Source organism: Leptosomus discolor, chromosome 8 (assembly GCF_034619465.1).
Source record: "Leptosomus discolor isolate bLepDis1 chromosome 8, bLepDis1.hap2, whole genome shotgun sequence".
Classification (NCBI taxonomy): Eukaryota; Metazoa; Chordata; class Aves; order Leptosomiformes; family Leptosomidae; genus Leptosomus; species Leptosomus discolor.
In genome coordinates this window covers 36,376,718-36,393,218 of record NC_141398.1, presented here as the reverse complement: position 1 = coordinate 36,393,218, position 16,501 = coordinate 36,376,718, and positions in this window count along the sequence as shown.

The following is a 16,501-nucleotide window of genomic DNA, read 5'->3' as shown; positions in this document are numbered from 1 at the left end:
GGTCTACCCATAGTGCTTAATTTTAAATTGATTTATCCTTAAACATGACCTTGCACACAAGTCAACTTGTAAGATCAGAGCCTTTTCATAAAGTTCTTAACTGTCCGAAGTTAAGTTTTATTTTTCTATCTATTAGACTGAAAACTGTATTTAACATTTTAAAGAAGTTTGTTTGATATGACCACACTTTCTATAGAAAATCAGCAGTATTGTCTTCCTCTGTCTTCCTTTCAGATGTGGCAGCTGTGGTTCTTGACTGACAAATACATTTAGGTAATGCAGAGGGTGTCTGATCAGAAATACAAACTCTCAGAAAAAGATAAGACTAAGTATGGTGTGTTCCAAGAAGCATTTACTCTAGCTTTTGTGCAGACTTCTTCAAGCTAGTTTGTTCTTAAATGTCTATAGCACAGACACAGGCTTGGTGATGAGTGGATCAAGAGCAGCCCTGCAGAGAAGGACTTGGGGGTGCTGGTGGGTGAAAAACTGAACATGACCCAGCAATGTACGCTCGCAGCCCAGAAAGCCAATCGCATCTTGGGCTGCATCAAGAGCAGCGTGGCCAGTAGGTCGAGGGAGGGGATTCTGCCCCTCTGCTCTGCTCTGGTGAGACCCCACCTGCAGTGCTGCATCCAGCTCTGGGGCTCCCAGCACAAGAAAGACCTGGACCTGCTCAAGCAGGTCCAGAGGAGGCCACGAAGATGCTCAGGGGGCTGGAGCACTTCCCCTGTGAGGACAGGCTGAGAGAGTTGGGGTTGTTCAGCCTGGAGAAGAGAAGGCTCCAGGAAGACCTTCTAGTGCCCTTCTGGTGCTTAAAGGGAGCTACAGGAAAGGTGGGGAGGGACTCTTGATCAGGGTGGGTAGTGACAGGACAAGGGGTAATGGTTTCAAACTGAAGCAGAGGAGATTTAGATAAGACATTAGGAAGAAGTTCTTCAGTGGGAGGGTGGTGAGACACTGGCACAGGTTGCCCAGAGAAGCTGTGGCTGCCCCCTCCCTGGCAGTGTTCAAGGCCAGGCTGGATGGGGCTTGGAGCAACCTGGTCTAGTGGGAGGTGTCCCTGCCCGTGGCAGGGGGGCTGGAGCTAGGTGATCTTTAAGGTCCCTTCCGACCCAAACCATTCTGTGATTCTATGATAGTTATAAATTTGTAATCTTTAATGACTCATTTTCTTTCTAAAGCTTGGGGGGGAAAATAGCTGCACTTACGTACTTACAGAAAGTCATTCAGAAATTAGATTTATTCATAAGATGATATTTACAGATTAATTGGCCATGAACTCTTGGCACAAGTTTAGTGGAAAACTGAGAACCTGTAAGTTGGGGTCAATTAGGACTGGTTTTAAAAATAGCTTGTGTAGTTGTTTTCATCAACTACAGCGCATGTAGTTGTGACCTGTGGCCATTATTCAATGTAGTGCTCTAAAGTCTGTCCTAATAGCAAAACATCAATTGTCTTCAACAGTGGAAGGACTGGTGAAGGTATCAGAAGTAAAGCATGCATTCATTACTCTATTTCATTCCTTCAGACTACAGAATCTACACATAAGTGGAGAGTATTTGTATGAGTTACATATACATGTACTTACACTGTGCCTGTGTATATGTAGTACAGTGAAAGCACAGTCACATACTGAAAGTATTTGTGTCTTTTGTCCTTTCTAGCATCAGCTGGCTTTTGTTCACTGGTCCAACAAGACCAAGTCACTTGATATAAATTCTTAGTAACTTCAAGCAGAATTTGGATGTCTGCTAAGTAAGTGATGCTTGGATAAATATAAAGAATAAAGTCCCTTTTTTGGGGTGTTGGTGAGGGGAAATGTCTGCTAGAAGTTTTTTCGCTGTCCTTAGGCACCATAGCTTTTTACTGGAGTGACCATTCATAAAATATTCATCTGAGTATCATGAAGTAAAGCATCTTCCCCCTCTCCTACCTCCAGCTTTCACATATCCACATCATGCTGCTTCTTCCTCTTTTTCTGTCTTCCTTTCCCACAACTTCTGTTTGTACAAGTTTGATCTGTAAATGACCCAGGCCTAAGTCTGTGATGGACAGCCTAACAATTTGCAGTTTTAATTGTCGTTTTCTTTGATCTCTAAGGAGACAAAAGGAGGACTATGAAATTCTATGAATATTGGAAGGGGAGACTGTAAATCAGACCTAATCTTATTGCTGAACTGAAAACAACTATAACAGTAAACATGAAATGTGTGACTGGGCCTATCAGTTCAAGAAGGACAGCAAACTGCTGGAAAGAGTCCAGCGCAGAGCCATAGAGATGATGAAGGGAGCGGAACATCACCCCTATGATGAAAGGCTGAGGGAGCTGGGTCTTTCTGGCTTGGAGAAGAGGAGACTGAGGGGTGACCTTATCAATGTTTATGAATATGTAAAGGACGAGTGTCAGGAGTGGCAGGACAAGGGGCAATGGGTGCAAGCTGGAGCATAGGAGGTTCCACATTAACATAAGGAAAAACTTTTTTTGTGAGGGTGACAGAGCACTGGAACAGGCTGCCCAGAGAGGTTGTGGAGTCTCCTTCTCTGGAGACATTCAAAACCTGCCTGGATGTGTTCCTGTGTGACCTGCTCTAGGTGGTCCTGCTCTGTCAGGGAGGTTGGACTAGATCTTTCGAGGTCCCTACCAACCCCTAACGTTCTGTGATTCTGTGACTTCATCATGAGACATACTACTTAATGTCAGGATTTGCAGTATTTTTGTTTGCATTTGGTTTGATTTCTTTTACCCTGAGAACTGAAAACCCTGGTAGGAACAGTAGCATTTAGCTTCAGAAGTGGTGAGATATGAGAAGCACTCCTAATCCAAAGTAGAGAAACTCAAAGTTTTAGAGCTGTTTTGCCCCCGTGATGATTATATCGCAAAAGCAGTACATGATGACACAGTGTTCTTCAGTACTCACTTGGGACAAACTGCATGGCTTATTCATATTTTTTCCTCTTTGAATAAAATACCTGTTTTGAACTCATCTCTCTCCCCAGCCATTCTAGACGACACTATTACAGATTGCAGTGCATCCATAGGTGTCTGCATGTAAGTAAGTTTAAGCTCTATTTGTACATATGTAGCCACATGTGAAAAATGGGGGAGTGTTACCAAGAATACAGGCATGATTTAGGGTCATTGTGTATGAATAGGCAAACTTGAAGTACTGTATTGATCACCTTTAAATGAAAGGAGAATGCATTATGGTTAGCAACTGTGATTTTCAGAAAAAAAATCATAATGTTGCTGTTAAGATTATTAACTGCTTTAGAGATTTGTCAGTGTGCATAAACAAAAAAACCCGTCTTGTCATTTGGCATGCTAGCAAATGCCAGTCACTGTACTTTCTTAGCACAAGCTAAAGAAGGTAACACCAAATCTTATGATACCCTTGCATTCATCTTTATTCCGTTCTGTGAGGATAGAGCTTTTTTATCTAAGTCTTTGCATGTAAGACTCTAAATTCAGAAGGAGGATTTGTATACTAAATACCAGATTTAAATACTTAGAGAACTGCACATAATACTTTCAGTAGTGCATGGATCAAGCTACTGACAGGCTGCAGAATTCTTGCCTGCTCTACCTCGTGCAGGTCTTAATTGTCTCAGCAAACTAATCAGTAATAGCAATATGGGAAATGACCTACCAGCCTGAAATCAGCAATGATTTTTCACTGGGAGAATCATGTCAGCATTTTGTGGTGATTATAAACCGTGTGTGTGTGTGTGTGTGTGTGTATGTATGTATGATGCTATAGCTTCTAATTTTTATACAGATGTATCACTGATTTTAGACTTTAGGTTGTTTTGTATCCATCACTTCAGGGAATTGTTGCTTATAGATGTGCACCTGTGGAAGGGAAGCAGTCAGGTGCTCAACAGTTATGAGGAATGAGTCTAAAATGAGTCACACTGGAATTTGACTATTTCTTATATTACCATGTCAAAACATTAGATTGTAATACAAAGCTTGCAGGAATACTTTCTACACATTTAGAATGTGCTTTCCCTTTTGTTAATTTTCAAAGAATTGGAAAAAAAAAAAGATGGACACAATCATCTTTGTTTTTTCTTTAGATCAGAAAATATTATAATTTCTTCAAATATTTTAATAGAACAGTTATTCTTTTGTTTTTAAATATAATTTTCAAGTGAATTAACTGCTTGTGACAGGTGCTTTTTCAACAGTTGTGGAGAATTAAGTCCTTTTTTACCAAATCACATAAGTGTCACTCAAAGATTTCTTTATCTGTTGTCTTTAGGCATCACAGCTTTCTTTTGGAGTGACTGTTCCTAAAGTAAAAGGAAAGTAGTAATTCCAGAGTACTTTTTTTTTTTTTTTTTTTTTTTTTCCCCCTCTCTCCTCTGTGGTCAGTTATTGTCTGCTAGGATGACTGATGCTTCTTTGCTTTGAACTAAGCTGAGATTGCTGGCTTACCTCTTGTCCTTGAAGAACAAGAAGGTGAGAACTTCTGACCTGGAGTAGATCTTGAAGTGGAGGACCAGTATTGAGATGCCATTCGGCTGGGGTTTTTTATTGCAATTGGAATCTAAAATATTAAATAAACAGTATTCTCCAGTTCTCTTCCTCCTGTGCCTGTCATTGACAGCGTACAAAGGTTTAGTGCAATCTTGTTTAATAACAGGAATAGAAAAAGGAAGAAATAGCTACATACTCATTAGAAACAAAATCAATTATTACTTTTAAAAACTACCTGCTTTCAATTAAGCAGGAAATTATCTAACCGGTTACTTAATTTGCTCTGGCTGGCAGTCTCTCAACTGCTTTATGCTGAGTGGAGCATGAAATTAAATATGTAACAACTATCCTAATGGTTATGTTTTTAGAAAACCAGCATTTAGAAATGGTATTTTGCATAGTATCAAAAGACGTAATGACATAAAAATAAATTACTGCTGCTTCAATGCATTTGATATTTAAAAGAAAGAAATTACTTAATTTTTGATTCTCTTATCTGATTAATAACAAAACAGTCTTTGGTTTGACTGATGCAGATCTATACTTGGGAATTGGGTTATTTGTTTAGGTGGTTGTTTCCCTCCTCCCCCATCCCCCCCCACTTCCACATTGTGTGTAATGGGGGAAAGTGTTGGTGTTAATCTCTGGCTGCTTCAAGTGTTAAGCTCCATCCCATGAGCATCTATTTTGTGTACAGTATGCCTTTTGGTAAAATTACTGTAGGAATCTTCAAGAGATTTTGAAGTTTTCTGTTTGCCGGATCTTTCTCAGGTACACTTTCTGTATCCTAGCTGGAACCTATGCTTTTCTGACTGCTTAAGAGACATTTTCAGAATCATATGTGGTGGGTCATTACCTGATTTTGAGAGGCAAGCAGCTGGAGTTCAGTACTGGCTCACATATATGCCTCTAAAAAACTGGGAATCTGTTGCAGAATGCTTCTGAGTGTGCATTAGGAGAGAGGTCAAGCCGATGGTTCAAGGTGAGGTGTGTAAAAGTACTTGGATCATCCAGTTATTTGTATTGGTGTCAATCCACCAGCCCTCTCCCCTGCCCCAAAATTCACAAGCATTTACAGTGGCAAAATGGTCCACAGTTTGCACTGTGTAAACTTGACTATGCTGCCATCCAGGAAAACACATTTCAATTTGAATGTAACACCTTTGATTTGATTAACTTGGTGACACAAATCCATGGACTTCACTGTCTTTATCACTTTCAGTTTTATTTAGATTTAACAACAGAGAAATTATTTTTACTATGAGGCTAAGTTAGAATGAGTCTTTTTTTCGAATCCACAAGTGTATCAAACAGCTGTATGGATCACAGAAGTTTTCCTTTTTTAACAACAATTAAAAAAAAATTTCTAATGCCATAATTATGATCTGAGATGAAGTAACTCATCACACTCCTGAATACCCAGATAGAGACTACTTTGTTCTTCAGTTGGGTCTTAATGCTGTCTGGCTTCCGAAGAAAAGAAGTGTCATTTTGTAGATTCTTTAGTGAACACATTTCTGTTCTATACAAACTTGTGAATTTGAGCCACCAAAGCGGTAAAATGGTTGATTTTTGCTTCGAGTCTTGACTCAGGCTTTCATTGTCTGCCACAACTGTTGAAAATCCTTTGAAATTTGGTAGAAAGTGTTGGTTCTTCCACAAAGTAATCCCACATTTATATTGCAGAAGTAGTGGTTGTGGTAGCAGCTGCCTGCATCTTATGAAAATTACTTGGTATTGTTAGTTGGCCATTATTCTGCCAGGCTGTTCTGTTACATTTCTTGAATGGGGGACAATTTGTTAATTATCCCAAATAACAAAAATAATAAAAATAAGCTCCAATTAAGTTGGATCAGAACTGGAAAAGAATGTCTGACTTTTTATTTATGTTTAGACCACTTTACCCCTCTCTGGCATGTAATTTAGAAGCTGTCTCCAAATCTTCAAGAATATAAAATGACTTTTATGTTCCAGTGGCACACTTAATGAAGAAAGTGGCAAAAAGAAAACAACTCGAGGAAACGAGCTCAGACGTAGAATGGTATCCTTATATGTCACCCCAGTTTTCTCAAACTTCTGCAGTCACAGTCTTGAGGAAAAGTCACCTTTCCTAATTCCTGCCATTGGCATAATTTTCTTTCACCGTAGCCTGCAGTCAAAGTCACTGAGCCAAAAAAACGCCTGCTCTCTCTCAGTGATGCCTTCCATCGAAGTTGATGGTGTCCTGTCAGCAGCTTAGCCAGACAGAACCACTAGCGCCATCTTCATCAGGGTAAAAGCTAATGTAAACAAATAAAGGCGTCAGTGTAGATAGCAGAGGGAGAGTATTACTGAAAAATGTTTTCCAGAGTCAGTTGCTATGCCTTTAGTTTTAAAAATATATAAATGTTATATGAATCTCAAATCCGCTTTTATTTACATAAAATATTTATACATCAAGCAAGACAATTTCACAACTTTAAAATGTATTTTCCTGTTAGATTAATCTTTTCATATGCTAACCACATTAGAAGTAAACATTTTCATAGTCTCCACTACATGAATGTGGCTAAAAGCTTCCTTGTTATTTTATAGTTACAGCATTTCAAATGTATCCCTTTTTGACATGGTTAGGCAGCCTGCCAGTTTTACCACTAAATTATAGCAGGGAAAACACTCAGTAGAATTTGATTAGATTTCTTCCTTCTCCCCATGAGTAAGGCGAAGCAAATTTATGTTCAAAATGCAAGTTGGGTTCTAAGGAGTTGAATATAGATCCATATTTGTAATGTTAAAAATGCATGTGAGTTTTGTAGTTGAAAATACATCTTGTTTTATAGTGTTGCATTATATTACTGTTGTATTTTGTTCTGTTTTGTCACTATCATCTGTAGAATGATAGAAAAGCATTAGACTACCAAAGTTAAGGTTTCTATTTCAGTGAATTAGTGATGAATATGTCTTAATCTTTGCTATTAATAAGCAACTATATTAACAAAGCAGCCATTAAACTGGATTCATCCCAACCAGTTGTAAGCATTTACTTAAGGGATCTAATTTAGAAGTCTGTTATCTATAGGCTGTACTTTTAAGGAGAAAAGCTCCATCTAACCGACCTCTGAGTATATGGTATGGCATGTGTCCAAGCCATAAGACTGATTTGTCCAAATTAGGGATCTCGTTGGAGTATATTGTGGTGCTTCTTTGGCCAAGAAGGTCAGGTTTCCTTCTTGTAGTAATCAGGGCAGAATGGGAGACGAGATCATGTGTGCGTGATTTTGACTCAATACAGAATTGGAACATGGGATAAGACACTATATGAAACTGGGAGTTGGGAACCATTCCCAAGTACACAGACCATTGTCCAAAGATCTCCACTGGGCTGAAGTGCCCCTATGTCCATCTTTTCCCATGAACTACAAGCACTTACCTTCTAGAACTCACTCTTTCTCAGCTGCTAACTTGAATTCCTAGGTTGTCTGGTTTGTGAATTATGAATGCTAGTGACCAAAACCCCCTCAAGAGAAGTTTCTGAAAGACCTTATGCAGTGGTTTGTGATCACCATCTATAGATGTCTGCATAAACAATTTGCTCATGAATGTATATGATTGTTATACTGACATGAAAACAAACTTCTTTATATTATAGTTGTTACTCAGTAGCACTGTTTTCATAATGCATTTGTGTCCTTTAAGGACAGGAGAGACCATTGTGAACCACTATTAAATAACATAAACCAAGAAATTTTAGTCATCAGTCTGCAGAAGCCCATTCTGATGATCAGTTGAGTTGAAGTATGTCTTCTACAAGAAACATAGTGCAAAAGCTAAGGTGGATGTAACTGCTTATTTAATCCCCATTCTAAGAGGCAAGCACAATAGCTGCGTAGGAGTCTCTTATATACTGTAAATCTTTTCTAGGAACAGAAGGGTTCACAATCTGACATTCTAAGTCCAGCACATTTCACAAGTGATCCTTAAAAATGTACACTTGTTGCTGCTTGCAGGATTAAAGTGAACTGAAACATGTATTCATGGTTCTGTCTCCTACTGCCAAGCAAAGGAATCGAGTAACTTTAATGAATATAATGATTTAATTGTCTACTATATATAGATATGACATTAAACAAATCTTTAAAATCTTATGTGTGAGAATGTAACTAATAATTAACAAAATTTAATAAATGTGACTGATGTATATGATTCAATTAATTAGGGAAAAAACATTCTGTAAAACATGAGCAGTTGATGTAAAGATGTCTCATCAAGATTAGCTTGGCTGTTAGGTTAAAAGAAACTAGTGTAGGAGGAAGAGGGGTCCCACTGTATCTTTTTTTTTTAATAAACTCCGTTAAAATATTTGGATTTTCACATTTTAAAATATTTAAAAATTTGTCTTAGAAAATGTCATGGTTTAACCCCAGCCAGCAACTAAGGCTCACACAGCTGCTTGCTCACTTCCCCCCTGGTGGGATGGGGGAGAGAATCAGGAGAGTAAAAGTGAGAAAACTCGTGAGTCGAGATAAAGACAGTTTAATAAGTAAAGTCAAAGCTGCACGCATAAGCAAAGCAAAACAAGGAATTCATTCACCACTTCACATGGGCATGCAGGTGTCCGGCTACCTCCAGGAAAGCAGGGCTCCATCATGTGTAACAGGGACTTGGGAAGACAAATGCCACCACTCCAAACAGTTTTGAAGAACACAGTTGTGAAGAAAATTAACTCTACCCCAGCCAAAACCAGCACATTCTCCATGCCTCATTCCATACCATTTACATCGTTCTTGGGTCTCTCGCTATCCAATACTTCCTTATTACCCACTACTGCCCTTCCCATGCTTTCATATAATACACAGATATCATTCCCTTAGTTTATGGACCCGCCCTGTGAAATGGCTGTAAAATGTCCATAAATGTCCACAAAATGTCAATTAAGTTAATTTAGTCCATGACTTTGGGGTCCTATGCTATGGTGGTCATTCAGGACAGGAGAGTTGGAGTGTTGCATGGAGTTACTGGGCACCAAAGCCTGCCCAGGTCAGGTCACTGCTGCACTTGCACTGTTTCTCGTTAAGTCTTGTCCTTTAATGGTTATGATGGTTCCTGCTCTAGTAATTCCTATAACATGCGACTCAAATCATGGGTTACAACAATATAAAGGTATTTCCATTACAATCTCTTGGTCCCTTTGGACCAAGTCATCAGGTTTAACATTGCAATGAACTCCTCCCTTTGCCCCTGCTCTGGCTCCAACTTATCCACAGACTGCAGTCCCTTAGGGGTGAACCTGCTCCAAGTGAAGCCTTATTTATGAGCCATAGTCTTTATATCTGCTGTGGCATAGACTTATCCAAAGCCACAGTCGCTTTGAGGTGCACCTGTTCCAGTGTGGCCTTCTCCATGTGTCACAATGCCTTCAGAGATAGACCTGCTCCAGCGCAGCTTCACCCACAGCCACAGTCCCTCCAGAAGTAAACCTGCTCCAACATGGCCTTACCCATGACTGCAGTTCCTGCAGGGGTGTACCTGCTCTGTCATGGGCTTATACATGGCCACACAGTTTGAAGTGCTCCAGCATGACCTCATGCACAGCCACTGATGCTTCAAGGTGTACCTTCTCCAGCATGCACTTGTCCTTGGGCCACAAACCCTTCAGAGATATACCTGCTGCGGCACAGACATAACCACAGCCACAGATGCTTCGAGATGTACCTGCTCTGGTGTGGACTTGTCCAAGGCCACAGACACTTTGGAGTGTCCTCCTGTCTGGACTCGTCCACAGCTCACAGTCCTTTCAACTTGAGTTCACACTGGAGTTCTAGCCTGTCCTGTACAGCAGCACAGATACAGCAGCGACGCCGTGGCCATCTGCCAGCCCAGGCGCATTGCCATTGCTGTTATCAGAATTTTCTCAGGCACAGCAGAGTCAGATGAGGCACAATCCAGCAGTCCAGCAAGCAGCGAAAGCAAAAAGCAGCCACTAATGAGCGCTAAACTCTTAACATGCAGTAAGGCAAGAAGCCTGCCAATTAATGGCTAAACAGCAATAATAGCTATAAATTCAGTCAAACACATTCCAATCAAATCTGTCATTATCTGGAACCCTTCAAGCCCAATGTTGGGCACCAAAGAGGACTGTTGTGGTTCAGCTGCAGCCACTCGCTTACTTGCCACTGATGGCATGGTGAGAGAAAATCAGGAGAGTAAAAGTGAGAAAACTTGTGGGTTGAGATAAAGGCAGTTTAATAGGTAAAGCAAATGCCGCAAATGCAAGGAAAGCACAACAAGGAATTCATCAGCAGGCAGGTGTTCAGCCATCTCTAGGAGAGCCTGGCTCCATCATGTGTAACGGGGACTTGGGAAGACAAATGCCATCACTCCAAACATACCTCCCTTCCTCCTTCTTCCCCCAGCTTTGTATGCTGAACATGACGTTGTATGGTCTGGGTCAATTGGGATCAGCTGTCCTGGCTGTGTCCCCTCCCAACTCCTTGTGCACCCCCTACCACTTACTGGTGGGGTGAGGTGAGGAGCAGAAAAGTCCTTGGCTCTGTGTGAGCGCTGCTCAGCAATAACGAAACATCCCTGAGTTATCAACGCCGTTTCCAGCACAAATCCAAAGCACAGCCCCACTCCAGCTACTGTGAAGAAAATTAACTCTGCCCCAGCCAAAACAAACACAAATGTTCACCAAGACATCCAGTGGCTCTGCAAATGGTAAAAGCAGTGAGTTAGTAAGCCACACTAGCCTAATTATTCTGAGTACAGAGGTACTGTATATAGCACAGTGTGGATTATTTCTTCACTCTTTTTAAACAGCTTTCGTAATAATGGACCAATTTAAAGCCCATTGGCATCAGTCGGAGCACTCTTACTATTACCATCAACTTCCCTTCCAACTCAGAGCCTGATCCAAAGCCTACTGAAGTTGATGAAAATGTTGTTATAGCTGAGGTGGTGTAAAGACCTAAACAAGCTGTTCTGAAATTAAATATACTACTTCTTTTTACAACATTTTCTTAATTCTTCTGCTAATTTTGACAGCACCCAGCTCTTGGGAGAACTTTCATTGAGCAAATGTTGATTTTTAGATCAAATTTTCTAAACGGGGGTTATTCTACTGAATGTTCAAAATGCGTCCTGCCTGTAACTAAGAAAAATGTGACATTGTCAGAAGAAGGAGCACAGAAAGTGTTGTGCATTTATAGATAATTACATTTAAGTAGGGCAGCAGAACATTCATTTAACTTATGTTTTGTATACAAATAAGAGATGTAATTGATTTAATTTATATCACGATGGATCATTGGTAAATGTGACCTGAAAGGATCTGTATTTTGCTCTCAAGCTCAATGCGATCTTATTCCCTTTAAAGAGTGCAATAATAATCAATGTCTTGTAGCCTTTGGGGACTGAGGTACTGTTTATCACCTAAAGACTGTAATTTTTCAAGCATTTACTGACACTTGTGTTCCCATTGAAATAAATGGGATTGTTCATGGGGTGGAAGTTAAGATTTCTTTTATCTGTAAGAATTTTCACAAAGACATGAGGACATAATTTATTGATCTATTTAAAAAATGTCAGTGCCCCCACAAGCCCCTTGACATGGGCAGTCCAAATATACTGGAAAGGGAAAGAAGGAAAGGGAAAAGTAATCCCTTTTTGCTATTTCTGTTAGACTGATATAACAATGGAAGAAGATGTAGGGTTACTCACTGAAGATGCAGTCAAGATAGGTGATCTTCAGATTGCTAGATGATCTTCAGTTCACTTATTAGTGTGTTGGTACCTCATCTTTCAGAGTGGGTAAACTCAGTAGGTATGAATTAAAGTATGTTACTTAGATATGTCCTGGTCAATAGTCATGTTCTCAGAAATTTTGGTTCTGGAGTGGAGTTATACAAGAAAGATGAAATAATTTTTGTCCATAGGATACCATATCGTACAAATTCCACTTCGCTTCTTCAGCCAAACCAATTTCCAGTATGGTCTTTCTCTGCAACAAAACAAAAACATAAAGGTCATGCTCTTACTCTTCTATTAACTCCATGCACAAAATCTCTGATCATCTTCTGCTAATATATGGCCTTGAGACAGGGCCAAACCAGCTGTTTCACTGGGTGGGGAAAATCAGGGGTAGGGGGGGCCTGACTCTCTGATCTCTGCTCTTTCCCAGGGAAAGCCAGGGTTCCAGCCTTGTGATTCCATGCACCTCTTGGGTGCAGAGTCTTAGGCTGACCATGGTGCTTTTACTTCTCAGGCTATATGTTATAACATCTACTTGATACTTTCTTGCTTTAAAAAGAGCAGTAATAAGGACCCTAGTGCCATTATATGCTCTAGAACTGCAAAGAAAAGAGCCCCCAGTAGTCTAATAGCAGTGGGATTGCAAACAAACTTGTGTAATTCCACAAAGTATACAAGTTACAAATATTGTTTATTCTAAAGAAGAAATATGGAATGCAGTCATCAGACAAAAGATTTATTTTCTCTTTGTTCACATGTGTTTCTTCATCGTTTTGTGAACCCAATGTGGTAATGTCTAAGTAGTTTGTTCTACAGCATAAGACATGCTGTGTGAAGAGGCAGGAACAGGCGCCCTCACACCGTGTCAGGATCTTGACTACTTGATTATCTCTTCCTGCTTATGATTAAGCAATAAAGAGAACTGTACAGGATATTTCCTGGGGATTAATAACTGATAGGGAGGAGTTAATGGCCTGAGGTGCAACTGAGGGCCATTAACCCCAGCTGGTCATCAATCCTCATTAAAAACCTCTGCAACTCAGTTCACCAAACACAGTCAAGGGCAAACCAATATTTCAAACACCTTTGTGGTTCCCCTCTCTGTTATCTCCTTAAATTACTTCTACTTTAATTTCTATTATTTTCTAGGATAGATTCTGCTTTTCTTACTGCAGCAGAAGCTCTATTCAGTCAAGGGTTTATCTGACCGGTAGTTGTGCAAAAACTGTGGTGTTTAGACCTTTATGCACAAATAGGAGTCCTTGGTGCTACAGCAGCAGAATAACAGGCATATTAGGTGTTCCAGCTTTTAATTACATGAAAAAGAAGGTAAGTAATAAATTTCATATTGATTTGCAAAACCTTAATTTTTTTTTTAATAATGTAGCACAACCTTTTCTTTTACAACAAAGAAGATCTTTAAGGGAAGGGCTCCTGGTTCTTCCAGTTTTAAAGCTGTTAAACTTTCTTTTATTATGTTTCTAGAAAATATCCCTTTATGTTGGGCAGTATTTGATATGTGAAAACCCTCCTAATTCTGTAATCCATTTACATACACTTAAAAAGCTAAGTACTGTAAATATTTTTCATGTTGGCTGATAAGCATTGGAATATGTGTTCTTTATAGCTGATTTGATGTTTACTCAGGTTTTGAAATGTGTATGATTTTGTGTTATGCTAGATCTTTCTAGAAAGTTGATCTTGCGAGGGAGATACATATCAGCATGGTGTTTAGCATATAGTAATTTTATAGATGTACCACTACTGGTTATTCCAAATTTAGAGTGTGGTAGTAAAATATGACAATATTTCTGAAAGTATTTTTGGAAACTGATAAAATCCCAAAGTCTCTTTTCCAGGCCCCTAGCCCTGCTTCTGGTGGTAGCAATACAATACCTCAGTAATGTTGGGGAACTCAGTTGGCTGAACTCTAGGATAGCTGATTGTCTGTGTTCGTTGCATTTTCTAGCTGAAAATCGGCAGAAAAGTCTCAGTAGCCCATACAACTTTGTGGAGATTCTATCAAATATGGTTGGCAGAGTTCTGGGTACAGGAGACAGATAACAGAATGAGAGTGTAATCTGGCAGCAACACAGTGAAATCAATGAAGGTTTTGTTTTTTTTTTTCTTTGATTCTAGTGAAAGCAGAATTAGTGTTTAGGCCTTCATTTAAAAATGTGTGGTTTTGCCCTACACCTGCTGATGAACTCTGGACCTTGTGCAGGGGCTAATAAAATCAGAGAAACTCCTGTTCTGGGCATACACAAACACCTGAGAGATGAGTGGCTTGAATGTTTTAAAGAGGGAGAGTACAGGGTGCTTCAGCTTAAGAAATGCTATTTGTGTTAAAACCTTTCCTGATGCTGTAGGAAAAAAAAAAAAGCCTCCTTTTGCAGAGTATCTAGTCAGGAATGCTACTGTGATTCACCACCTTGTAAAGCTCATCTGAGTCTGCCGTGTGAAAAGGTGACAGTGCTGTTTCCAGGCATCATGAAGACATTGGTGTGTGAGGAACTTGGATATGCAGTTAGTGGGAACTGTATGGGAGAGACTCGTCTCAAAGCAGCAGTTCTTTGAGTGTAGTTAGAAAAGGTACATCTCACTACAGACTCGTCTTTTATTCAGAAGACTCAAGGCAATATGGTGACTGTAGTACGTCCGTTGCCCCTTCATAGTTTAAAAAGACATACCTTCATGTGTTGCAGGACTCCACTGTAACTATTCATGTGAGTGAAAGTAGGCACTCACAGGCTTATTTGCAGAATCATCCCATTGAAATAGAGACTCATGTTCATGGAAAGGTTCAAAATGTTGCCTGGGCCCTTGTACGCTGTATTGTAACAGCTGAAGAGGAAGTCTTCTATATTAACTCTTTGCATCTGGGACTTGAGGAGGATTCTTAACCAGCCTAAAAGTATTTTAAAGGAATTTCAGAAGAAAAAGATGTTTTGTAAAACAGTTTTAAAGAGAAACTCTCTTGTAAACTCAAAGTAGTTCACTGTCTATAGTTTTGTTTGAGAGGCTTCTGAATGCTGTCTTACTGTACAGCGTGACTTGGACTCCCTTACTAATCGTTGAGGTTGCATATTGGATACCTTTGCCAGAACACCAGTCCTCTCTCCTATACTCCGTTCTTATGGCTATAAGCCTTATGGTGGCTTGTGTTTTCAGTTCCAGTTATCAACAGTAGAATTCCATTTATAGGGATGCCAGTTACTGAAACTTGCTTTAGGCATACATTTTGAGACTAACTCATGCTGTAGCTCTTTGTGCAAAAACTTATGTCCTGTGTAAGGCAAAATATCTCCATTTCTGTGACTTCCACATACCTTATAAAATCTGTTACTCTTTGTGTTTCAGAGGCTGTTAAATACTGTTCTGTTTGTTGCTGTTTTAAGGGATGATTAATAAAGCTACAAAAATACAGATTCTAGGGCACTGATGGTCCAGTTCTCTATGCATATTTTATATCAAGAGCATCTTTGCTTGTTCGCTAGGTGCTATAGAGGACACTATCTGTTGAAGAGAGCAAAGTGTGGCGCTTTAATGCACTGGGAGTCTGGATTGCTCAATTGTGGCATTGCTTCCTGGAAATACATAGTGCAGAACCAAGTAGAGTGCAGTAGAAGCTGCATGTTAATATGGTAAGCGAAGAGCTGTGTTTGTGCGTAGAGAGTAGCTGAGGAACGTGGAAAGCAGTCATGTCCTTTTGAGCTTGGCTACAGAGTGACGATACACTGCTTAACTTAAATTGCTCTGAGAACCCAGCTGACAAGATGTGGGTTAAGGTAAATACAAATTGGAGATGGGAGGTTTCAAGGAGAAAGCAAACAGGGAGACATCAGAGTTGTCTGATCATATTGGTCAGCAAAGAATTAAATAGTTTTTCTTTAAGTTCTTTTGCAGACTTGGACAGGGATGCCAGTCACATAAAAGATGCCAGCTCATGCCTTCATAGCCTGTGCTTCACTTATCGTTTATTGGTCTGCATTGTAGGAAACCAGTTTTCCTTGTTTTGATGTGACTAGACTATAGCCTTCAGCCCCTCTCATATCCTTCAAAAAGGCCTTCACCTTAGTTGGTGTCTCAGGAATTTATTTACAACCCTACAGTGTCAATTTTTTTTTTTCTGAATGCCAGTGACTGTGCTGTAAAGTCTTATTTTAAGGCAAAGACATCCTAACGTTTTGTGTCGCTGTTCACTTTTTACAATGGCTAGCCACCAAGTCATATTTTATCCCCTTCCCCCTAAATCTCTGGCTTGAAGGAGAGGGTGTTTTACTTGGCTTATGG